Below are 13,808 nucleotides of genomic sequence, written 5' to 3'. Positions count from 1 at the left end.
GATCCTTAAAATCAGGATCACCCTGATCCCACCTCAGAGGTGGATTTGAGGGAGATTACATGTAAAGGTTTGAAGAGTTTAGGTGTAACTGCTCCCAAAGTTTTTTGTTTGATACAGTAATTCACTGATGTTTGAGCTAGCTTCTCCTTTTCCTGGTAAAAAGTTAGCTCCCTTTCCTGTTTCCTGTCTGTGATCCAGGGGGCGGGACGGATTTGGACATCCCAATCTGCCGGTATCGAGATCACTCTGATCCAATCTGGCAAAGTTTTGAAATACCGGGATAGATCAGGTTGATCCGTGGATGAGAACAGGGGGATTTGGTCATCCGGATCATTCTGATCTGGATTACAAGTTTTGAAATATCGGCCCCTGGTCATACATTAGAAAATTAAACATTCTTATGACTCACTACTTCTGGTATGCTGATGATGGAATGGATCTCAGGCGAGAACGAGCTGTTCATCACTGCATATATAGTTCTCCTTGGTGGACGATGGATTCAGTCAAGTATCAGGAAATCTAAGGAAAAAACATCATGCCGTCTGTGATGAAACTGAAGCTTGGGCGTCATTGATTGCAACTCAGATCCAAAGTGATTGTTCCCAAGGATGCACCACATCCTGAAATATATGTACATATTTTAGTTGGAAGCATTACTATCATGGCCTCGCTTAAAAGTCACTTTAAGTAAAAACTGCCACAACTCACCCCACTCTCGCCTACATGCAATTGATAAACATAAACCTGACATTTCATAAATGGAAAACTGGTCATGATAAAATAGGAAAATCATGGTAAAACAACAGAAAACTCTAAACTACTCAAGTGGTTCACATACTTTCAAACAGCACTGTATGTGCGCTGCACGCGACAAGTACAAAAATAGGTGCGACACACCACCCAAAATTACTTCAAAGTGCATCATGCGTCATTTGCCGTCATTTTCGGCATGCGCCTCTATGAGCAGAGACAGGAACAGCCATAGATATCTATAATAAAGGCTAGATATCCTGCCTGCGTTTCTGGCCGACGGAGCCGAATGTCCGCACATTTCGGCCATTTTGAGGACAGTATAGCTCACTCCCCCTTAACATTGTGTTGGAAGTGGTACTTTTTAAGTAACCAGAACCTGCTCAATTTTCAACCGATTTTCAAACGGGTTGGTTTGTTATAAACGTAAGATATTTCTTATGGCACTACATACTTATGAAGAATTATAAACATGGGTTTTCATATGAAAATAACATTGACAGGTCTCTGACAGGTCTCGTTTCAAGGGAGTGTTCAATAGAGCAGGTTGCACAAAATTCTGGCATCTTCATTGGCAATAAAGTCCGCAATTTCCGGTCGAAATCATAATGTAAGATGTTTAACAAACCAACCCGATTGGAAATCATGTGCAACTTCAGTTTTATTATGTGCAACTTAAGTTATATTGAAAAGAAAGAACAATTATGCCTCGCCAATTGATGTAAAATGACTGATACACAATAGCCGTGATACACAATTAAGCTGCACATTTCAACATGTTCAAGCATCCAGAATTATTACCAAGTCAAAATCAAGTCATTTGTAAATCCGTCAAAAATGTCCGCGAGATAAGAGTGTAAACGATTGTGAAGATCACTGACGTTACCTAACGTACCACTGATCCCTACCGGAAGTATACTGTCCTCAAAATGGCCTCCTGTGCGGACGTTCAAGAGACTGCCGTTGCACCCCCTTGGGAACAGCAAGTGTAAATTTCGCTTAAGCTAAAAAAACAAGCAATAAAAGTGTAGTGGGTGGCTGAGACATCTCGATAAAGCAGTGAGATGTATGAGCACTAAAAATGTTAGGCTATGGATTCCTTTGACATATACAGCACTTTGATTTCATAATCATTTTGAAACACCAGAAAGTTTCAGGTGAGCACGCAAAACTTTTCTGGTGCGCACCTGACACCTTCAGGCGAGCACGCAAAACTTTCAGGTGAGCACGTGAAACTTTCAGGTGCGCACCTGAAACTTCCATAGACACGGGAGCTGAATCTGCGTGCGACTGCCTCAGGCAATATGGCAGAGGAAGATGACTTGTCCTCTTTCCTAAAAGGCCGAAATATACCAAATAATGTAATCAACCAATTATGATAAGGTAAATATAAATGTACATTTTAGATATGAATATAGATGTAACAAAGGCCCAATTTTAGTTTAGTCATATTGCTTGCCTCCAAACCAGCACGCAGCACTGCCGCGAACTGTGGACATTTTCTGGAGAGAGCTGCCGTTAAGTGTCTGTGTTTAATTACAGTGCATGAAATGCCCTGTATTGTTATTCCTAGGCTTCTTCTTCTTCTTCTCACCTTTTTCTGCGATTAATTCAGCTCGAACCGCTTAACTTAGAAACTTCGTTCAAACTTTGTCGTGTAGGTCTTGTGAAGGACACTTATGCTATGTATTTTTCACTTTTCTAAACTTTATACTTTTTAAGATATTAAAGAAAAATGAATATAAATTTTCCCATTGACTTACATTGGGCCATTATTATATCATAATAGGGTCATTAAACTGGCCTGCACCTGTGCTTCACTGACACCTGCGCCAAAGTTCCAAGGCTCCTCTTCTCTCTGTCCCTCTCCATTCAACTGTATAACTAGGAATATTAAGAGACACCTTACATACTCTACTTTTTTCTCTCTCCATCTTTCTCTCTATCCCTCTCAATCCACTTTCTCTCACACTGCATCTCTCTGCTTTACTCCTTTTTTTCCTCCTTCTTTTAGTATTTTCCCTCTTCACTCTCTCTTTACTGTCTTTATCCAGAGCCACTCTTGTTCAATCTTCTTTCCTTTCTTCTTTCTTTCTTCCACTCTTCTTCCCTTCTTCTTTCCTTTCTTTTTTCCTTCTTTCACTCTTCTTTCCTTCTTTCACTCTACTTTCTTTTCTTCTTACCTTCTTTCACTCTCCGTTTCTTCTTTCACTCTTCTTTCCTTCTTCCACTCTTCTTTCCTTTCTTCACTCCTTTTTCCTTTCATCTTTCCTTCTTCCACTTTCCTTTCTCTTCTTCTTTTACTCTTTTTTCCCTTATTTCCTTCTTTCACTCTTCTTTCTTTTCTTTTTCCTTTCTTAACTTTTGCATTTCATGCACTGGTATTTCCTTCAGGAAATGCATTTTCTTGTTGTGTGTTAGAGTCCAAGCGTGTTTGGTGTGTATTTCCAACCTTGTGTGCGTTCAGTAACAAGTGAGTACCTGTGTTATGTTTGTGTAGTGTTTTGAAGTAATTCAGACACTTTGTATAAGCGTGAGGCACACAATTCGCGGGGGCTTTTTTTTTACCGCGACTGAAATGATCATGGGTTAATTGTTGACCTAGCCACTTAGAGATGTTAGGGTACATTTCCTTCTGAATGTGAATGTGAAGTAGTGCCTTTATTATCACTGTATATACCTATGTGAAAGGTGTACCGAATTATGCTGTACTCACTTGTCAAATATGCAACAGTAGTGCTAATATTAATGTGCATTGCATTGATATGCTATGTTCAGCTAAGCTAAGTTCCATTGTAACATGCTGCAGACATGTGTAGGCTTGTGCTCATGTCCATGTGGTAGCTCCTGTTAATTGTACAGGTGCATCTCAATAAATTAGAATATCATCAAAAAGTTGTTTTATTTCAGTAATTCTATTCAAAAAGTAAAACTCATATATTATGTAGATTCATTTCACACAGACTGATATATTTCAAGTGTTTCTTTCTTTTAATTTTGACTAGTGCAGTGCCCGTAGGAATGATGCACTCTGTAGTGTTAGCAGACATAGGTGTAGCTGTTGGGTAGTGTAATAGCAAGACATATTTGCACTCCACATAGGTACAGGTTACACTGAAGTATTATTGCATGTTTCCTTTTCATTGAGAAATGTTTTAATGTTGTATAGCCTTTTTGGAGATACACCAACAAATAAAGTTTGAGATTATGTAGTGGGTGCAGTTTAATATACAGCCGCGGAAAAAATTAAGAGACCACTTCAAAATTATCAGTTTCTCTGGTTTTACTATTTATTGGTATGTGTTAAAGTAAAATGTACATTTTTGTTTTATTCTATAACCTACTGGCAACATTCCTACCAAATTTCAAATAAAAATATTGTTATTTAGATAATTTATTTGCAGAAAAATGACAATTGGTCAAAATAGCAAAAAATATGCAGTGTCTTCAGATCTCGAATAATGCAAAGAAAACAAGCTCATATTCATTTTTAAACTACACAATACTAATGCTTTAACTTAGGAAGAGTTCAGAAATCAATATTTGGTGGAATAACCTTGATTTAAAATCACAACTTTCATGTGTCTTGGCATGCTCTCCACCAGTCTTTCACATTGCCGTTGGGTGACTTTATGCTACTCCTGGCGCAAGAATTCAAGCAGCTCGGCTTCTTTTCATGGCTTGTGACCATCCATCTTCCTCTTGATCACATTTCAGAGGTTTTTTATGGGATTCAGGTCTCGAAATTGGGCTGGCCATGACAGGGTCCTGATCTGGTGGTACTCCATCCACACCTTTACTGGCCTGGCTGTGTGGCATGGAGCATTGCCCTGCTGGAAAAAACACTTCTCAGAGTTGGGGAACATTGTCAGAGCAAAAGGAAGCAAGTTTTTCTTCCGGGACAACGTTGTACTTTGCCTGGCTGAGGTTTGTAAAAGACCATAAGGATTGAAGCAAAGCGGACTGGAGGTCCCTAAGTTCGTCTTCTCTGATGAGTCCAATTTTCAGCTTTGCCCAACACATGGTCATCTGATGGTTAGACTGAGACCTGGAGAGGCCTACAAGCCACAGAGTCTTGCACCTACTGTGAAATTGGACTCATCAGAGAAGACGAAGGTTTTGAAAGTGTAGATGGTTTCACAGATACTAAATCTATATTACAGATACAAAATCTATATTACAGATTACAAAATATTTATGGCATTGATCTGATTCCATACCATGCAAACGATAAAATAGAAATATCTCGCAAACTATGAATTCAGAGAGAGAGTTGTATAGAGTAAAATTCATGCGTTTTGCATATGCCATGAATAAGTGCTGTAATCACAGTTACATTTCAACCATGCTTATGAAATGAGTTTGCCAAGTCGAATAAGTGCAGAAATGTACTGTAAAAATACGCTATACTAATAAACAATATGAATATTTTTGATGGATTATTATTCCCTGTCTGTTAGATGACTGTACAACTCTAGACATTACTTTGAAACTTAATATAAAGAAGCTTAAAAATAAACGAATAGATAAAATCAATCACTGTTTTAAGATTACCTGAGCAAAAGTCTGTATCTGTTCACCAAGAACAATTTGAATGCGGACCTCCTTATCGTATCCAACGCTATTCTGAACTTTGAGTGAAGGCAGGATAGTTTAATACCGCTACGCGTAAATTGTTTGATTGTGACGTAATTTCGGTGCACAATCGGTCAGTGGGACTTGCTACGGGAAACGATAACCCATAGTGCCTACGAGAAACGATAAAATACAAATATCTCGCGAACTATGAATTCAAAAATCTTCAAAATCAAGGATGCACAGGTTCATGACATGCGTAAGCTACATGCAAAATTTCATAACTAACGTAACTAACGTCAGGAAGATACGCCCTAGACTGACACACTGACACACAGAGATTTCTGGATTTATAGATAGATGATTACAACTGACAGCTAATGAAAACCCCAAATTCAGTATCTCAGGAAATTTGAATATTACCTGACCAATCGAAACACAGAAATGTTGGACTACTGAAAAGTATGAACATGTACAGCACTCAATAGGCCTACTTGGTCGGGGCTCCTTTTACAGGAATTTGTGCAGCAATGCAGCTTGGCAGCGATCAGTCTCTGGCACTGCTGAGGTGTTATGGAAGCCCAAGTTGCACTGATAGTGGCCTTCAGATCGTTTGCATTGTTGAGTCTGGTGTCTCGCATCTTCCTCTTCACAATACCCCATAGATTCTCTATGGGGTTTAGGACAGGCGTCAATCAAGCACAGGGATACCATGGTCCTAAAACCAGGTACTGGCGCCTGTTCAGTAAAAAAAAAAACAGTCCCGACCAATTATTGAGTGCTGTACATGTTCATACTTTTCAATAGTCCAACATTTCTGTTTTTGATTGGTCTTCGGTAATATTTACATTTTTTTGAGATACTGAATTTGAGGTTTTCATTAGCTGTCAGTTATAATCCTCAAAATTAAAATAAATAAACACTAGGAAAATTTCAGTCTGTGTGTAATTAATCTATATATGATATATGACTTTTTGAATCGAATTACTGAAATAAATCAACTTTTTGATGATATTCTAATTTATTGAGATGCTCCTGTATTTAGCACATGGATAATGTTTGCCTATCTTTTCATTCTCTCCTGCAGAATCACACACACACACCTACCACACATACAGTATATATCCTCTGACACAAATCCACACACACACACACACACACACACACACACACACATTATCACACTCTCACACAGGGAATATACTCTTTATTGATGTTACCCATCTGCTTGGAATAAATCTCCTATAAAAAACATCTTTGGTGTGAGCATTCTGACCAATGCCCCTAGACGGCCACATCCCTTTATATTGAACTCAAGTTTACTAGTTAATGTTCACCAGAACAATATAAATACATGTATTGTACAGCATTCCTAGTTCTCTCTACCTTGTTTGCTATTTCAAACGTTTTTAATGCTTGCCTGTCTTTTTACAGATCGATATCAACGTCATCGGTGCTATGACAGACGATGAATTGGGACAATATTTTACAAGATATGGGGACCGACTTGCAATAAAAGCATCGGATGGGCGGGTGACGTGACAAAAAATAATATTTTAATTAAATTCGGGCGGGTGGCGGTTTACCCAACAAAATTCAAAATATATACACATTGTTAAATGTCGTTACCTACATCCAAGCACATTTTGAAATAATCAAATTTTCATCAGGCAATAAATTGGCCTAAATTGGCCTTCCGTGTATGCATACAAAGCAAACAAAGGAAGCAAAAAAGTTTAAATTAAGTGACGATCCCTATCATGTCGCGTCTCTTTGCAACGCCGCAAACCTGCAAGCTATGAGTCAGCTGTCAGTATTGGAAGAAGCCTTAACGTGTCGTAGATTAAACTGCCTGGGTTATTTTGTTTCGTTAGGCTATTAGTTATATTTTAAAACAGCCAGTCATTGTAGCCTACCACTCGTGGAATAAGGAATTTCAAAGAGATGATGGAGTGATTTTACTCAGAAGTGACATTGGCCATTGGCAGCGCGAGATGAACAAGTTAAACTTCTAGCTCAGTAACATCACCAGCTAAGAAAGAAGGTAAGAAAAATAGTCGGAAAACTTTGATTTGCAAGGCAAGCAGGCAAGTGTTGGGGTTGTTACAGTATAAAGCCTACAATGCGGTGAAATTTCGGAATTAATAGACTCTGCGTTTCCTTCTAAACTAAAAACAGTAGGCTATATTACCATATTAAAATGGTCTACCAAATTGCGTTTTATTACAATGATAAAAAAGTGTAGGCTTACTAGCCTATGGTAAGGTCAGGTTTGCCGATGTGCTTGGCTATTTTAAAGTTTCTCCCTGTGCATCGATCAGAGACAGACGTCACTTCACTGATAATATTCTGGGGATAGGCTACAACATAGCCAATAGGCTTTCATACTAGGGGCTTTATCCTTTAAATATCTTTGCGGCATTGGATCAGTCTCCTTTCAAGAACTTTCTAGCCTCGCGTCACAGCGCCTATACCTAAAAACAACAGGCGGATGGCGGGCGGGTGCGGTTTTGAAAATTGGTCAAAAAAATTGGTGCGGATGGATAGCGGACGGATCATGCGTTTTGTGATGCGGTTGCGGATGAAATAATAGCCCATCTGTGCATCTCTACTGGCAATACATTTGCCGTCAAAGTCACCCGGCGGGTTGAGATTGGATGGCTCAACTTTGAGAGTGGCACTTACCACCAAATCCGGACCAGAAATGGAGGTGGAACACGGCATCTATCTGTCCAAAAGTCCATAACTATGGGTGACCTGCTGCAGACAGGCAAAGACCTTTTTTTCCCAAATGGTCATTCGTCCAAAGGACCGGTGGAAGACTTTGACTTTGACATTCGTGATTATAGTCACGTCATAGTATCCCCTGAAGTAACAGTGGGCGAGCTATACCATAGACATGTATAGGTAGACACCGCCTCCACTGCTTCTCGGTGAAACGCGTCGCCGCCATTTTGGGAAAGGTGCTCTCTGCCGTCAGAGGTCTGTCAGACGTGTCAAACTAGCGCAAGTTGCCAGGAGCTGCGGTTTATCTGGATAAAAATCACGATAACCTTTTACATTTCGCAACCAATTTCATGGAGTATTCAAGGGTTTATGCTCTACGTGAAGTGTGTGAAAAAGATTTGCCTCTACGTTACTTTGAATCTCGCTAGTCAAATCGCCAGTCATACATGTGCATGGGTCTATAATAAACGCTCGTGCATTTTGAAAATACTGAGAAGATCTATAAACTATCGAAATAGTGCTTCTTTAGTTACTACTTATTGACCATCATTAAGAGAAAGAGCATACATCAAATAGTGAGAAACTGGCAGTCAGTGTGTTTTTCATAGTTTAATAGTTCATTTTCAAGTATGTGCATTAAGAAACCTTGAACAGTGCAATTGGCAATACACAGTTATTTCACAAATCAACATTAGGCTACAAAAAAAATCTATATATTTCTATAGCAGTAAAAATATACACATCTCAATATATACATAGCCTACACATCTCAATAGTTGTAGTCCAACTGTAATATAAATAACATAGCATATATATAATACAATATAATATAATGACTCAGTATAATGTGCAATGGAATAACATATGATATATATAATATGTGATACAATATAATATATTTTAAGTATAAGTATATATTCATATTATAAATATATATATATATATATATATGTACATTTGTACAATTTGACATAATATACAATCATGCTCTTAACATTTTCAGATCTATGCAGTGCAATTGACACAATATATAATTGTGAAATAACTGTGTATTGCCAATTGCACTGTTCAAGGTTTCTTAATGCACATACTTGAAAAGGAATTAAACTATGAAAAACACACTGACTGCCAGTTTCTCACTATTTGATGTATGCTCTTTCTCTTAATGATGGTCACTACTAGTAACTAAAGAAGCACTATTTCGATAGTTTATAGATCTTCTCAGTATTTTCAAAATGCACGAGTTTTGAAAGAAAAGTGAGCGTTTATCATAGACCCATGCACATGTATGACTGGCGATTTGACTAGCGAGATTCAAAGTAACGTAGAGGCAAATCTTTTTCACACACTTCACGTAGAGCATAAACCTTTGAATACTCCATGAAATTGGTTGCGAAATGTAAAAGGTTATCGTGATTTTTATCCAGAAAAACCGCAGCTCCTGGCAACTTGCGCTTGTTTGACACGTCTGACAGACCTCTGACGGCAGAGAGCACCTTTCCCAAAATGGCGGCGACGCGTTTCGCCGAGGCAACGGGCTGAAGCAGTGGAGGCGGTGTCTATCTATACATGTCTATGAGCTATACGACCAGACTAAATTAAGAATGTTACGGGTTTACGCAAGCTCCAAGGCGAAAGATGTAACACTCATCTCGGACGAGTCATCGGACTCTGAGCCCACTGAGAGGCCAAACAAGGTAATTTTTATTTGTCTTTCAATTTTTGTTTTGACACATTTGTGATAGGCCTATCATTTGGAGATTGTCGACTAGCATGCAGGTCTAAATTGATCCATAAAGTCTGTCTTGAAATAATTTAACTGTAAATCTGGAAACTGCACCAACTGACCTGTATAGATGTAGGGAGAACTGAATATTAATAAATAAATAATTAATATCATCAAATCTTGGCCGATCTTGTTAATGAAGCTATGTCAGTCAGCACTGTGAATGCATTAAGGCACACATCAGCATGTTTCTCAGTTTGGAGGCATGTATCAGCTGCCCTGTGATGCTGCAGCTGCTCCAGCTGTGGACTGCAAACAGAATAAATAGGATGAAGTTACTGAAGGGGCAGTTGATATAGCACAACGTATTCAATGGGAAGCATCAAGCCCACTGTTTCAAAATGAAACCATTCATTTATTAAAATATCATGAGGTATCAAAACCAAAAGATCATAACAGAACATGGACATGTCTAAAATGCTCTCTGGTCATTTTGTGGAGCAGTAGGTAAATATACCAAAAAGCTGCAAAAATAAGGTAATAATTATATGATTGTTTGTTTGTTTTTCATATCTACAGCGAACCAAACCAGTCATTGAATCAAGACCAAGACCAGCAACTCCTGAGATGAGTGACACAGAGTTGCTGTATCAACTATCTTCTGATGATCCTGACAGTCATACTCAGCAATCAACGAGCAGACATGGATCTGAAGCTGAGTATTTGATCCCTATTTCAAATCAAGACACATACCAGATGTTAAGTGATGAGTCGGATTCCCCTCTTGCCATCAAAGCGTCTCTTGAGGACACTGAAGTACATTTTGGACCCAATTTTGGTGATGATTATGCTGATCAAGACTTGGACCCTCAGCAGGTATATTAAAGGTCTAAGTTATAGTGCAGCAAAACATTTCTGCAATTACTGATTCTTTTTTTTCCTCAGTTATTCTGTCTACAAACGTACAAAAACATATTTTATCATCCAAAACTCAAGTTTTGAGATAAAGTTTTCATCCAAACATTAAAAAACACGGATAGTCCATGCAATGTCATATAAAACAGAAAAGCAACAAATCTAGAACCACAACATAATCAGCATTTTGCATGCTAATTCATATTGATTGTCAAAGGTGTTGAGTCATGTTCTGCTCACAAATGGATTAATCAATCTATAATCACATCTGATTTCTTTCTTTCTTTCTTTCTTTCTTCTTATTATATTGCAGCACTCTACATTGAATGATGGGCCTGTATCATCAAGCAGTCTTCCAGCATCACAATACCCATCTGAAAAATAACTACTTGTGAAATTGAGACGGGTAGTTGATGATGTCCTCGATGTCTTTATGGATCCAAAGGTACTGACTGCTCATTTAAAAATGGAATTCACAAATGAGAAAGCTGTGGACAGTGATGGGGTATCAAGAGAGGCATATTCCGCATTCTGGGAACATTTCTTGGAACAGTGTGAGGGGGAAGATGAACGAGTACCCAGACTACAACCAAACTATTCTGAGAAGAAATGGGAAGCTCTTGGAAGAGTGTGGTTGAAAGGATACCTGGACCACAAAATCATACCAGTCAGACTGTCACCCGCTTTTGTTCTTGCCTGTTGTCAAGGACTTACTTCAGTGGATGACGAGCTGTTGATTTTATCATTTGGCAGATTTCTTTCAGAGAACGAGCGTGCATCACTTGAAAAAGCACTGCAGGGCAACATTGATGAAACTGTTGAGGAGGACTTACTTGACGTTTTCTCAAGAATGGGCTCATACTGCATGCCCTCTAAAGACAGCTTACGGGCAGCCATTTTGACAATGGCCCACAAAGCTCTTCTTCAAGTTCATAATTGACTGTTTCCACAACATCATTCACAGTTATGTGCCAACACTCATAACCAAAGGCAGCATAATGGGGCTTTATGAATCGAAGAGGCCAACTAACAAAAAAGTGGTCCAGATGATACAGCCATCACCTGAAAGCCTAAATCCACAAGAGCAGACAGCTCTTAACCACCTGCTGCGGTACGTGAGAAACATTGACCAAAGAAAGCTGGAGATCTTCTTGCGCTTCTGCACTGTGCTTTGCAAAGACACAATTGAAGTAACTTTTAATAGATTGTGTGGATTAAGTCGCAGACCTGTAGCACACACATGTGTGGAGCAGTTCTTGAGTTACCGTGCACCTACAGCTCATACCCTGAGTTTCGTAAGGAGTTTGACAATGTCCTGTCTGGTGACTGCTTTACAATGGATATTGTATAGTGAATGTAAGGGACTTACACATGTCCCTCTTTGTTACAGCCGGCTCGTGGCCGCAACATAACAATGGAGGCAGACAACAAAAAGGTAAACTGCAAAAGCACGCGTTTATTCAGTCCATATTCTCCATAATCCAAAAGGCAACGTGTCTAGGGGTTTTAGACGTAAGTCCCGCGAGAGCGAGTCAAGTGTCCATTCCTCCTTATATCCCATACACCAGGCCAGGTGTAGGTCATCAGGCATCAGTCGTCCTAGAGGCTATGCATGCACATTGCACCATCTGTAGAGGCGCAGTGGGTCGTAACACTCTTCTTCTGAGGTTGATCTACATTTAAAACATTGTATTGTTCATTCATATCTTACCCCAAAAAACATTGTGCTTCATTAACACATAACAGAGACAAACTGTTTTGACATTTTTGGTTTTGTTGCTTTACTGTTAAGACTTTGAAAATGTAGCTTAAGTCCAAAAGACAGTTTAAATTCAATAATTTTGATGAGTCAGAAAGGCCTACCCTCATACTTTATGTTAACATCCCTTTTTCAGCGTATATAATGTAGGGACCTTAAATGTCCCTCTTCTTCTGAGGTTGCTGTACCATTTGTCTGAAGCAAGCTGTTTATACAGATCTACAGTTAAAACATTTTATTGTTCATTCATATCTTAACTTTTCAGGCATATACAATGTTGATATTGTTAACATGTTCATGTTTTGTGCATTTGGTTATCTTATGCAATTGTTTATTTCAAAAAGGATGACACAGTAACATTCGAAATGGCTACTTATGGCTGGTGCCTCATACAGACAGTCACTGTTAACAGAATAGTGTTCAAAAAAGAGTATGTTTCTCTTTCATGTCTGTGCTTTGTTAGATCATTGTAATGGTCAGTGAATAAAGCATCAGATCACTTTAGTTACATGGCTACAAATGTGTTTCATTTCACATTAGAGAGTAGATCTTATCTCATTCCTCAAATGCAGGTACAAATCCACTGCTTGATATGCATCAGTTGGAAGATGAAGCTGTGACTCCACCATCAGAATGTTGCAGAGGTCATAGATATCTGTGTCACATGGCACAGCTGGTCGAAATGTGCAGTTACTGTGACACAACTGTACATCAGCTCTGTCCACTGGGGAAATGTATCCCCTGCTCCGAAACAGACTACATGACCTCAAAATTCTTTTTAAGTGTCAGACACCACATAACCATGATGAGTTGCAAGCATAGTAGCTATGTCTTTATAATGCAATCCCAGGTCAAAATACAAACGAGTTAACTCCTGTACTGACATTTTCATATGGGAATGCACACAAGAAAACGTTCTGGTGCGCATCTTAAAGTTGCAGGTGAGCACCTGAAAGTTTCAGGTGCGCACCAGAAAACTTTTAGGTGCGCACCTAAAAGTTTCGCGTGCTCACCTGAAAGTTTCAGGTGCGAACGCGAAACTTTCAGTTGCGCACCCGAACCTTTTTTTTTATTTTTTCATGTCCCTTTAGGGGCTCCGTAGTAATTTGACAGACGCTTGAGAAATAGTTAAGAGAAGAGAAATCCATTTAATGGAACATCATTGGTCACAAATTATAAGTCACATTTTAATTAATAGTTTTCTAACAATGCAAAAATGTTCGAAACAGTGAAGCCCAAATGGTTTGCGCTGCAGTTTGAATCGGGGCAATCGTGTCATGAACTTTTATGCCGGTGCATTGATGCAAATTGGCGAATCTTACCATCCCTATTAGTATATCTTTGTGTGATAAATAG

The sequence above is a fragment of the Sprattus sprattus genome (genome assembly GCF_963457725.1).
Source record: "Sprattus sprattus genome assembly, chromosome: 6".
Classification (NCBI taxonomy): Eukaryota; Metazoa; Chordata; class Actinopteri; order Clupeiformes; family Clupeidae; genus Sprattus; species Sprattus sprattus.
Note: the sequence above shows the minus strand (reverse complement) of the source record.